Source organism: Ranitomeya imitator, chromosome 1, assembly GCF_032444005.1.
Source record: "Ranitomeya imitator isolate aRanImi1 chromosome 1, aRanImi1.pri, whole genome shotgun sequence".
In the NCBI taxonomy this organism is placed as follows: domain Eukaryota; kingdom Metazoa; phylum Chordata; class Amphibia; order Anura; family Dendrobatidae; genus Ranitomeya; species Ranitomeya imitator.
The window spans coordinates 795,321,545-795,334,088 of NC_091282.1; the positions used below are offsets into that span (position 1 = coordinate 795,321,545).

The 12,544-nt window shown below is 47.5% G+C and overlaps 1 protein-coding gene across 5 annotated transcripts in view; it reads right to left on the reverse strand.

Annotated features, from left to right (window-relative positions):
• LBHD2 (LBH domain containing 2) overlaps positions 1-12,544 on the reverse strand; it is a 764,964-nt gene that overhangs the window by 93,481 nt on the left and 658,939 nt on the right. The gene's annotated exons all lie outside the window — the stretch shown is intronic.

The window sequence follows — 12,544 nt, forward strand, 5'->3', positions numbered from 1 at the left end:
AGGGGGCCATGCATATCTGGGTAGGGATGAGGGGGCCATGTGTATCAAGGTGGGGATGAGGCGACCATATATATCAGGATAGGGAATAACAGAACTGACCACATTTTTTTGCTTCAATTTTTTCCCCCTAATTTCCTCCTCTAAAACCTAAGTGCTTATAGTCCGTAAAATACAATGCCCATGTATTATACTCCAGAGCTGCACTCACTATTCTGCTGTTGCAGTCACTGTGTACATATATTACATTACTGATCCTGAGTTACATCCGGTATTATACTCCAGAGCTGCACTCACTATTCTGCTGGTGCAGTCACTGTGTACATATATTACTGATCCTGAGTTACATCCTGTATTATACACCAGAGCTGTGTTCACTATTCTGCTGATGCAGTCACTGTGTACATACAATACATTACTGATCCTGTACTGATCCTGAGTTATGGAGCGCCCCGCCAGGGCCTAGGGGTACTCGGCACCGGGTTCAGTGGTCATTAAAGGGGAAGTCACGGCGGCAGCGACCCGCTCTGTGGCCCTGGGCATCCAATAAAATGGGTTAGAGCAAATGGGAAATAAAGTTTATAAAGTTTGTTCGTGACGCCACCTGTGGTATTCGGTCAGGGATGACCGATGCTGCTTAAAGGGGTCCACTGGGGTGATGTTATGGCAGCAGGGATGGTATGGCTTCCCACCGGTGAAGCTTGGTCCCCAGGGCTCCCGGTGTAGTAGAAAGAAACAGAGGACACAAGTTGCAGTCTCTTTACCTCTTTACTGATGCAAAGCAGCCACAGTCCAGGGTCCAGATCGCGGGTGTTGGTGTGCCCCGGCCAGCCTGGAAGCAACTCAGGAATCCCCTTAGCAAGGTGGAATCGGAAGCCTTATTTCTAGCGCTGTGTTGTAGTCCCTTGCTGCCTTAGGCCTCACACAAGGTTCTCACTTTCTCTCCGTCCCCCTTTAGGTAGGACACTAACCCGCATGGCAGGTAATGCGAGCCTTTTAACAGGATCTCTAACTATGACCTGAGCTCTATGTGTTACTGTGCCTTTGGGTGTGAATGGTGGATAGGTGACTTGAAATCCTGCTGTCCGCCGGTTTCTGTTGTGGGGCATGAAGTTACCCCCACAACTTCGGTCTTCTGGCTACCAGAATTCTGTGTTTCAGCGTGGAGGAAGCTCAGTCGCAGCTTCGAGGAGCTGCAGCACCTCACGTGGCTGCACAGCCCCAGCTTTCCTATCAGACTTTCTCTGTCTGCTTCCACTCTGCTCTCTCCCTTGTAACAATCTGAACTCCTTCCCTGTCTCTGACAGACTGACTTAAAGGGAACCTGTCACCCCGAAAATCGCGGGTGAGGTAAGCCCACCGGCATCAGGGTCTTATCTACAGCATTCTGTAATGCTGTAGATAAGCCCCCGATGTTACCTGAAAGAGGAGAAAAAGACGTTAGATTATACTCACCCAGGGGCGGTCCCGCTGTTGGTCTGGTCGGATGGGCGTCTCTGGTCCGCTGCGGCGCCTCCCATCTTCATTCCAAGACGTCCTCTTCTGATCTTCAGCCACGGCTCCGGCGCAGACGTACTTTGTCTGCCCTGTTGAGGGCAGAACAAAGTACTGCAGTGCGCAGGCGCCGGAAAGGTCAGAGACGTCCGGCGCCTGCGCACTGCAGTACTTTGCTCTGCCCTCAACAGGGCAGACAAAGTACGCCTGCACCGGAGCCGTGGCTGAAGATCAGAAGAGGACGTCTTGGAATGAAGATGGGAGGCGCCGCAGCGGACCTGAGACACCCATCCGACCGGACCAGCAGCGGGACCGCCCCTGGGTGAGTATAATCTAACGTCTTTTTCTCCTCTTTCAGGTAACATCAGGGGCTTATCTACAGCATTACAGAATGCTGTAGATAAGCCCCTGATGCCGGTGGGCTTACCTCACCCGCGATTTTCGGGGTGACAGGTTCCCTTTAACTCCTCCTCCAGACCAAGGTATATCTATCTAAGGAAGTTCCCCTGAATCCGAGTTCAGAGCTCCCCCTTCTGGCCTGGAGTCAGAACAGTGTTGTATGTGCTGGTTACCTGCTAAAGGGATCCTTCCTCGCTTCCAAGCATGGCATCACTCTCCCTGTGAGGAAAACAATGCTACTGTAACAACCGGTTACCTGGGGTGTTACAGTTACATCCTGTATTATACCCCAGAGCTGCAGTCACTATTCTGCTGGTGCAGTCACTGTGCACATACAGTCATGGCCAGAAGTTTTGAGAATGACACCAAAATTATATTTTCACATGATCTGCTGCCCTCTGGTTTTTATTAGTGTTTGTCTGATGTTTATATCACATACAGAAATATAATTGCAATCATATTATGAGTACCAATAGGTTATATTGACAGTTAGAATGAGTTAATGCAGCAAGTCAATATTTGCAGTGTTGACCCTTCTTCTTCAAGACCTCGGCAATTCTCCCTGGCATGCTCTCAATCAACTTCTGGACCAAATCCTGACTGATAGCAGTCCATTCTTGCATAATCAATGCTTGCATTTTGCCAGATATTGTTGGTTTTTGTTTGTCCACCCGTCTCTTGATGATTGACCACAAGTTCTCAATGGGATTAAGATCTGGGGAGTTTCCAGGCCATGGACCCAAAATCTCTATGTTTTGTTCCATGAGCCATTTAGTTATTACCTTTGCTTTATGGCAAGGTGCTCCATCATGCTGGAAAAGGCATTGTTGGGCGCCAAACTGCTCTTGGACGGTTGGGAGAAGTTGCTCTTGGAGGACATTCTGGTACCATTCTTTATTCATGGCTGTGTTTTTAGGCAAGACTGTGAGTGAGCCGATTCCTTTGGCTGAGAAGCAACCCCACACATGAATGGTTTCAGGATGCTTTACAGTTGGCATGAGACAAGACTGGTGGTAGCGCTCACCTCTTCTTCTCCGAATAAGCTGTTTTCCAGATGTCCTAAACAATCGAAAAGGGGATTCATCAGAGAAAATGACTTTGCCCCAGTCCTCAGCAGTGCACTCCCTGTACCTTTTGCACAATATCAGTCGGTCCATGATGTTTTTTTCTGGAGAGAAGTGGCTTCTTTGCTGCCCTCCTTGAAACCAGGCCTTGCTCAAAGAGTCTCCGCCTCACAGTGCGTGCAGAAGCACTCCCACCAGCCTGCTGCCATTCCTGAGCAAGCTCGGCACTGCTGGTAGTCCGATCCCGCAGCTGAAACAGTTTTAAGATACAGTCCTGGCGCTTGCTGGTCTTTCTTGGGTGCCCTGGAGCCTTTTTGACAACAATGGAAGCTCTCTCCTTGAAGTTCTTGATGATGCGATAGATTGTTGACTGAGGTGCAATCTTTGTAGCTGCGATACTTTTCCCTGTTAGGCCATTTTTGTGCAGTGCAATGATGGCTGCACGTGTTTCTTTAGAGATAACCATGGTTAACTGAAGAGAAACAATGATACCAAGCACCAGCCTCCTTTTAAAGTGTCCAGTGATGTCATTCTTACTTAATCATGACTGATTGATCACCAGCCCTGTCCTCATCAACACCCACACCTGTGTTACTGGATCAATCACTAAAACGAAGTTAGCTGCTCCTTTTAAGGCAGGACTGCAATTATGTTGCAATGTGTTTTGGGGGTTAAAGTTCATTCTCTGGGCAAATATTGACTTTGCAAGTACAGTAATTGCTGTTAAGCTGATCACTCTGACATTCAGGAGTATGTGCAAATTGCCATTAGAAAAAATGAAGCAGTAGACTTTGGAAAAATTAATATTTGTCTCATTCTCAAAACTTCTGGCCATGACTGTACATTACAGTACTGATCCTGAGTTACATCCTGTATTATACTCCAGAGCTGCACTCATTATTCTACTGGTGCAGTCACTGTGTACATACAGTAAATTACCTTACTGATCCTGAGTTACATCCTGTAGTATACCCCAGAGCTGCACTCATTATTCTGCTGGTGCAGTCACTGTGTACATACAGTAAATTACATTACTGATCCTGAGTTACATCCTGTATTATATCCCAGAACTGCACTCACTGTTCTGCTGGTGCAGTCACTCTTTATATACATTACATTACTGATCCTGAGTTACATCCTGTATTATATCCCGGAGCTGCACTCATTATTCTGCTGGTGCAGTCACTGTGTACATACATCACTGATCCTGAGTTACATCCTGTAGATCTTTTATTATAAAAATGAAAAACATAACAATAATAATAGCAGAAAACATAACAAAAATATTAGCCAGAAAATAATCAGTATACTGAACACTGGTCCAGCCGCTCATTCTCTCCTCTCACACATATTATACAGTATATACAGAATAACTACTTTGACCTTCTGGTCCGGTCACCAAACAAAAATAATAATAACAAATAAAATAAACAATGGCAAACAAAAACTATATACATGAACTTTTTTTTTTTTTTTTTTAACCCCTTCAAGACCCAGCCTATTTTGACCTTAAAGACCTTGCCGTTTTTTGCAATTCTGACCAGTGTCCCTTTATGAGGTAATAACTCAGGAACGCTTCAACGGATCCTAGCGGTTCTGAGATTGTTTTTTCGTGACATATTGGGCTTCATGTTAGTGGTAAATTTAGGTCAATAAATTCTGCATTTATTTGTGATAAACACGGAAATTTGGCGAAAATTTTGAAAATTTCGCAATTTTCACATTTTGAATTTTTATTCTGTTAAACCAGAGAGATATGTGACACAAAATAGTTAATAAATAACATTTCCCACATGTTTACTTTACATCAGCACAATTTTGGAAACAAAATTTTTTTTTGTTAGGAAGTTATAAGGGTTAAAATTCGACCAGCGATTTGTCATTTTTACAACGAAATTTACAAAACCATTTTTTTTAGGGACCACCTCACATTTGAAGTCAGTTTGAGGGGTCTATATGGCTGAAAATACCCAAAAGTGACACCATTCTAAAAACTGCACCCCTCAAGGTACTCAAAACCACATTCAAGAAGTTTATTAACCCTTCAGGTGCTTCACAGCAGCAGAAGCAACATGGAAGGAAAAAATGAACATTTAACTTTTTAGTCACAAAAATTATCTTTTAGCAACAATTTTTTTATTTTCCCAATGGTAAAAGGAGAAACTGAACCACGAAAGTTGTTGTCCAATTTGTCCTGAGTACGCTGATACCTCATATGTGGGGGTAAACCACTGTTTTGGCGCACGGCAGGGCTTGGAAGGGAAGGAGCGCCATTTGACTTTTTGAATCAAAAATTGGCTCCACTCTTTAGCGGACACCATGTCACGTTTGGAGAGCCCCCGTGTGCCTAAAAATTGGAGCTCCCCCACAAGTGACCCCATTTTGGAAACTAGACGCCCCAAGGAACTTATCTAGATGCATAGTGAGCACTTTGAACCCCCAGGTGCTTCACAAATTGATCCGTAAAAATGAAAAAGTACTTTTTTTTCACAAAAAAATTCTTTTAGCCTCAATTTTTTCATTTTCACATGGGCAACAGGATAAAATGGATCCTAAAATGTGTTGGGCAATTTCTCCTGAGTACACCAATACCTCACATGTGGAGGTAAACCACTGTTTGGGCACATGGTAAGGCTCGGAAGGGAAGGAGCGCCATTTGACTTTTTGAATGAAAAATTATTTCCATCGTTAGCGGACACCATGTCGCGTTTGGATAGCTCCTGTGTGCCTAAACATTGGCGCTCCCCCACAAGTGACCCCATTTTGGAAACTAGACCCCCCAAGGAACTAATTTAGATGCCTAGTGAGCACTTTAAACCCTCAGGTGCTTCACAAATTGATCTGTAAAAATGAAAAAGTACTTTTTTTTCACAAAAAAATTCTTTTCGCCTCAATTTTTTCATTTTCACATGGGCAGTAGGATAAAATGGATCATAAAATTTGTTGGGCAATTTCTCCCGAGTACGCCGATACCTCATATGTGGGGGTAAACCACTGTTTGGGCACTCGGCAGGGCTCGGAAGAGAAGGCGCGCCATTTGACTTTTTGAATGGAAAATTAGCTCCAATTGTTAGCGGACACCATGTCGCGTTTGGAGAGCCCCTGTGTGCCTAAACATTGGAGCTCCCGCACAAGTGACCCCATTTTGGAAACTAGACCCCCCAAGGAACTTATCTAGATGCATATTGAGCACTTTAAACCCCCAGGTGCTTCACAGAAGTTTATAACGCAGAGCCATGAAAATAAAAAATAATTTTTCTTTCCTCAAAAATGATTTTTTAGCCTGGAATTTCCTATTTTGCCAAGGATAATAGGAGAAATTGGACCCCAAATATTGTTGTCCAGTTTGTCCTGAGTACGCTGATACCCCATATGTGGGGGTAAACCACTGTTTGGGCGCACGGCAGGGCTCGGAAGGGATGGCACGCCATTTGGCTTTTTAAATGGAAAATTAGCTCCAATCATTAGCGGACACCATGTCACGTTTGGAGAGCCCCTGTGTGCCTAAACATTGGAGATCCCCCAGAAATGACACCATTTTAGAAACTAGACCCCCAAAGGAACTAATCTAGATGTGTGGTGAGGACTTTGAACCCCCAAGTGCTTCACAGAAGTTTATAACGCAGAGCCATGAAAAAAAAAAAAAAAATTATTTTCTCAAAAATGATCTTTTAGCCTGCAATTTTTTATTTTCCCAAGGGTAACAGGAGAAATTTGACCCCAAAAGTTGTTGTCCAGTTTCTCCTGAGTACGCTGATACCCCATATGTGGGGGTAAATCACTGTTTGGGCACATGCCGGGGCTCGGAAGTGAAGTAGTGACGTTTTGAAATGCAGACTTTGATGGAATGCTCTGTGGGCGTCACGTTGCGTTTGCAGAGCCCCTGATGTGGCTTAACAGTAGAAACCCCCCACAAGTGACCCCATTTTGGAAACTAGACCCCCAAAGGAACTTATCTAGATGTGTGGTGAGCACTTTGAACCCCCAAGTGCTTCATAGAAGTTTATAATGCAGAGCCGTGAAAATAATAAATACGTTTTCTTTCCTCAAAAATAATTATTTAGCCCAGAGTTTTTTATTTTTCCCAAGGGTAACAGGAGAAATTTGACCCCAATATTTGTTGTCCAGTTTCTCCTGAGTACGGTGATACCCCATATGTGGGGGTAAACTACTGTTTGGGCACATGCCGGGGCTTGGAATTGAAGTAGTGACGTTTTGAAATGCAGACTTTGATGGAATGCTCTGCGGGCGTCACGTTGCGTTTGCAGAGCCCCTGATGTGCCTAAACAGTAGAAACCCCCCACAAGTGACCCCATTTTGGAAACTAGACCCTGAAAGGAACTTATCTAGATGTGTGGTGAGCACTTTGAACCCCCAAGTGCTTCATAGAAGTTTATAATGCAGAGCCGTGAAAATAATAAATACGTTTTCTTTCCTCAAAAATAATTATTTAGCCCAGAATTTTTTATTTTCCCAAGGGTTACAGGAGAAATTGGACCCCAAAAGTTGTTGTCCAGTTTCTCCTGAGTACGCTGATACCCCATATGTGGGGGTAAACCACTGTTTGGGCACACGTCGGGGCTCAGAAGGGAAGTAGTGACTTTTGAAATGCAGACTTTGATGGAATGGTCTGCGGGTGTCACGTTGCGTTTGCAGAGCCCCTGGTGTGCCTAAACAGTAGAAACCCCCCACAAGTGACCCCATTTTAGAAACTAGACCCCCCAAGGAACTTATCTAGATATGTGGTGAGCACTTTGAACCCCCAAGTGCTTCACAGACGTTTACAACACAGATCCGTGAAAATAAAAAATCATTTTTCTTTCCTCAAAAATTATGTTTTAGCAAGCATTTTTTTAGATTCACAAGGGTAACAGGAGAAATTGGACCCCAGTAATTGTTGCGCAGTTTGTCCTGAGTATGCTGGTACCCCATATGTGGGGGTAAACCACTGTTTGGGCACACGTCAGGGCTCGGAAGTGAGGGAGCACCATTTGACTTTTTGAATACGAGATTGGCTGGAATCAATGGTGGCGCCATGTTGCGTTTGGAGACCCCTGATGTGCCTAAACAGTGGTAACCCCTCAATTCTAACTCCAACACTAACCCCAACACACCCCTAACCCTAATCCCAACTGTAGCCATAATCCTAATCACAACCCTAACCCCAACACACCCCTAACCACAACACTAATTCCAACCCTAACCCTAAGGCTATGTGCCCACGTTGCGGATTCGTGTGAGATATTTCCGCACCATTTTTGAAAAATCTGCGGGTAAAAGGCACTGTGTTTTACCTGCGGATTTTCCGCGGATTTCCAGTGTTTTTTGTGCGGATTTCACCTGCGGATTCCTATTGAGGAACAGGTGTAAAACGCTGCGGAATCCGCACAAAGAATTCACATGCTGCGGAAAATACAACGCAGCGTTCCCGCGCGGTATTTTCCGCATCACGGGCACAGCGGATTTGGTTTTTCATATGTTTACATGGTACTGTAAACCTGATGGAACACTGCTGCGAATCCGCAGCCAAATCCGCACCGTGTGCACATAGCCTAATTCTAAAGGTATGTGCACACGCTGCGGAAAACGCTGCGGATCCGCAGCAGTTTCCCATGAGTGTACAGTTCAATGTAAACCTATGGGAAACAAAAATCGCTGTACACATGCTGCGGAAAAACTGCACGGAAACGCAGCGGTTTACATTCCGCAGCATGTCACTTCTTTGTGCGGATTCCGCAGCGGTTTTACAACTGCTCCAATAGAAAATCGCAATTGTAAAACCGCAGTGAAATGCGCAGAAAAAAACGCGGTAAATCCGCCATAAATCCGCAGCGGTTTAGCACTGCGGATTTATCAAATCCGCAGCGGAAAAATCCGCAGAGGACCAGAATACGTGTGCACATTCCTAACCCTAACCCTACCCCTAACCCTACCCCTAACCCTAGCCCTAACCCTAACCCTACCCCTAACCCTACCCCTACCCCTAACCCTACCCCTACCCCTAACCCTAACCCTACCCCTAACCCTACCCCTAACCCTAACCCTACCCCTAACCCTAACCCTATTCTAACATTAGTGGAAAAAAAAAAATTTCTTTATTTTTTTATTGTCCCTACCTATGGGGGTGACAAAGGGGGGGGGGTCATTTATTATTTTTTTTATTTTGATCACTGAGATAGATTATATCTCAGTGATCAAAATGCACTTTGGAACGAATCTGCCGGCCGGCAGATTCGGCGGGCGCACTGCACATGCGCCCGCCATTTTGGAAGATGGCGGCGCCCGGGAGAAGACGGACGGGACCACGGCTGGATCGGTAAGTATGATAGGGTGGGGGGGGACCACGGGGGGGGGGATCGGAGCACGGGGGGGGGGATCGGAGCACGGGGGGGGGAATCGGAGCGCGGGAGGGGTGGAACGGAGCGCGGGGGGCGTGGAACGGAGCACGGGGGGGCTGGAATGGAGCACGGGGGGGTGGAACGGAGCACGGGGGGGGGGGTGGATCGGAGTGCAGGGGGGGTGATTGGAGCACGGGGGGGTGATTGGAGCACGGGGGGAGCGGACACGAGCACGGGGGGGAGCGGAGCACAGGGCGGAGGGGAGCCGGAGCAGTGTACCGGCCAGATCGGGGGGGTGGGGGGGCGATCGGAGGGGTGGGGTGGGGGCACACTAGTATTTCCAGCCATGGCCGATGATATTTCAGCATCGGCCATGGCTGGATTGTAATATTTCACCCGTTATAATGGGTGAAATATTACAAATCGCTCTGATTGGCAGTTTCACTTTCAACAGCCAATCAGAGCGATCGTAGCCACGAGGGGGTGAAGCCACCCCCCCTGGGCTAAACTACCACTCCCCCTGTCCCTGCAGATCGGGTGAAATGGGAGTTAACCCTTTCACCCGATCTGCAGGGACGCGATCTTTCCATGACGCCGCATAGGCGTCATGGGTCGGATTGGCACCGACTTTCATGACGCCTACGTGGCGTCAAAGGTCGGGAAGGGGTTAAATAAAATAACTACAAATATATACAATACTAAGATATCCTCCATTCCCAACACCCCGCACTGACCTGAGAGCTGGTCCTGCGTCTCATGCCTCAGTCCATGTCCAACGTCCATAGGCCAGATCAGGCAGTGCCAGTTTTCCCCCAAACAACCCAGTGTCCCATAGTCCCACAAGATAATCCCACCTCCCCCCTTTTCCCACCACCCAACCTAACACCTACACCCAATTCTATATCCCTATATACAATATATACATTATATACAGCAGCACATACCACAATAATTACACATCACGAAGCCCAAGTTCGGCGCCTGCAGCCCTACATCACTGTATAATGATCAAACAAAACAAAAATCTACAGTGTCAGCAGCAGCCCACCACCAGGAAAGGAGATGACCAGACTAGGGCACACTAAGAGAAAAACCCCTCCAGAGGAGAGCGGCCCTCCGTGCGCCCAGTCTCCCATACTCCAGAGAGCGCACCTTCACCAGGTCACCGAGTATGGTCCTAAACACATCTTCCACTGGGAGGATTTTTCGTTGCGTCGATACTAAGCACCGTGCGTTCCACGTGTGATACCTAACCACTGCGCTAACTAGAAATAAGGTGCAGCAGTCCCGACCACCAAGGTCTCCGAATGCTCCATAGGCCCATTCCGCATAGGAGAGACCGGCCAGCTGAGACCAGCCAATGAAGGCGCCCACCCTGTTGTACACCTCTGTGTTGAAGGGACAATGAAGCAGGAAGTGGTCCATGCTTTCCAGCAAGGTACCACAATGCTCCCGAGGACAATTCCTGTCCTCAGAGCTCCTACACTTCAGATTGTCCCTCACACACAGTTTCCCATGGAAGCAGCGCCAAGCTAAGTCCCAAAACTTCAAGGGGATCCTGATAGAATTCAAAAGATGCAAACCCACCCCAAGATCCCAACTTGGGCAGTCCCTGAGCGCCAGAGGCCTCTGGAAATGGGTCAACAGAACCCTATTGTCAAGGAGTTTCCTTGGCAGAGTCCTGATCTCCCACATTCCCAGACCCCACCGACGAATTACCTTCAGAACCAAGGTAGCGTAAGCCGGAAGATGTCCATGCGGTGTGCGAAGATCCTTCACTTGCCCTCCTGTCTCCCATTCCTGGAAGAAAGGCTGAAACCATCCCCTACAGGGAGGAGCCCTCTCTTTCCAGAGGTTTGCGATATTGATCTTAATGAAGGTATCCACAAGGAATACCACAGGGTTGACCATACCCAACCCTCCTAGTCTCCTCGTACGGTAAGTAACCTCCCTCTTGACCAGGTTCAGTCTATTCCCCCATAACAGTTGGAAGAACAAACTGTAGACCCGAGTCCAGAGAGATTCCGGCAAGATGCATACACTGCCAAGATAAATCAGTAAAGGGAGCAGGTAAGTTTTGATCAGGTTTACCCTTTCCCTTAGGGTCAAAGACCAACCCTTCCATTGGTTCACCTTCTGAGTGGCGATCTCTAGCCTGCTGTCCCAATTTTGTTTGGGGTAATCCCCCTGGCCAAATTCGATGCCAAGGACTTTTGCAGAGACTTTGGGTCCCGGAAGGGTGTCCGGGAGATCAAAACCAGGATCTCCTCCTCCCAGCCAGAGACTCTCACACTTATCCCGGTTGATCTTGGACCCGGATGCCTCCGAGTAGCGATCTACCTCTGACATCAGCCACCCTGCCTCCTCATGAGAGGAAACAAACACAGTGACATCATCGGCATACACCACCACCCTCAGAGTGGCTTCCGGTGCTGCCCGGTCCATCCCGATCCCGGCCAACGGTCCACGCTCCACCCTCCTAAGAAGAGGGTCAATCGCAAACACGTACAGCAGCGGGCTCAAGGGACAACCCTGGCGAACACCGGACCCAACCTCAAAAGAGCTGCCAATCCAACCATTCACAAGCGGGAAACTCTCTGCCCCACTGTACAAGGTCTTAAGCCAATCAACAAACCCCCCGGGCAGGCCATATCTCAGAAGGACGGACCAGAGGTACTCATGATTAACCCGATCAAACGCTTTTGCCTGGTCCAGTGACAGCATGTACCCCTTCCAGTGACCAGCCCTACCCTGCTCCACTGCCTCTCGGACACTGAGCACAGCACTAAATGTGCTGCGGCCTGGAACAGAGCAATGCTGGGCCCCCGAAAGGAGTCGGGGTGCAAATTTCACCAGCCGATTAAACAGCACCTTTGCCAGAACCTTCCTGTCTGCATTGAGAAGCGCTATGGGACGCCAGTTCCCAATGCAAGACGGGTCCTTACCCTTTGACAAGATGATCAGAGCAGACCTCCTCATTGACTTCGGCAGAGTGCCCGAGGAAAGACACTCATTGAATACCTCAGTCAAGAGGGGAACCAAAACGTCCTTAAAGGTCTTATAGAATTCAGATGTTAAGCCATCTGGACCAGGCGATTTTTTGGGGGCAAGCCCTTCAATCGCCAACTGAACTTCCTCTTCACTGATCATTTCTGTCAAAACGTCAAGAGAGGGGTCTACCCCTGGTTCGGGGACAGCTTCAGCCAGGAAAGCCGACATCTCATCCCAATCAAGATCCCTCTTCCCCAAGAG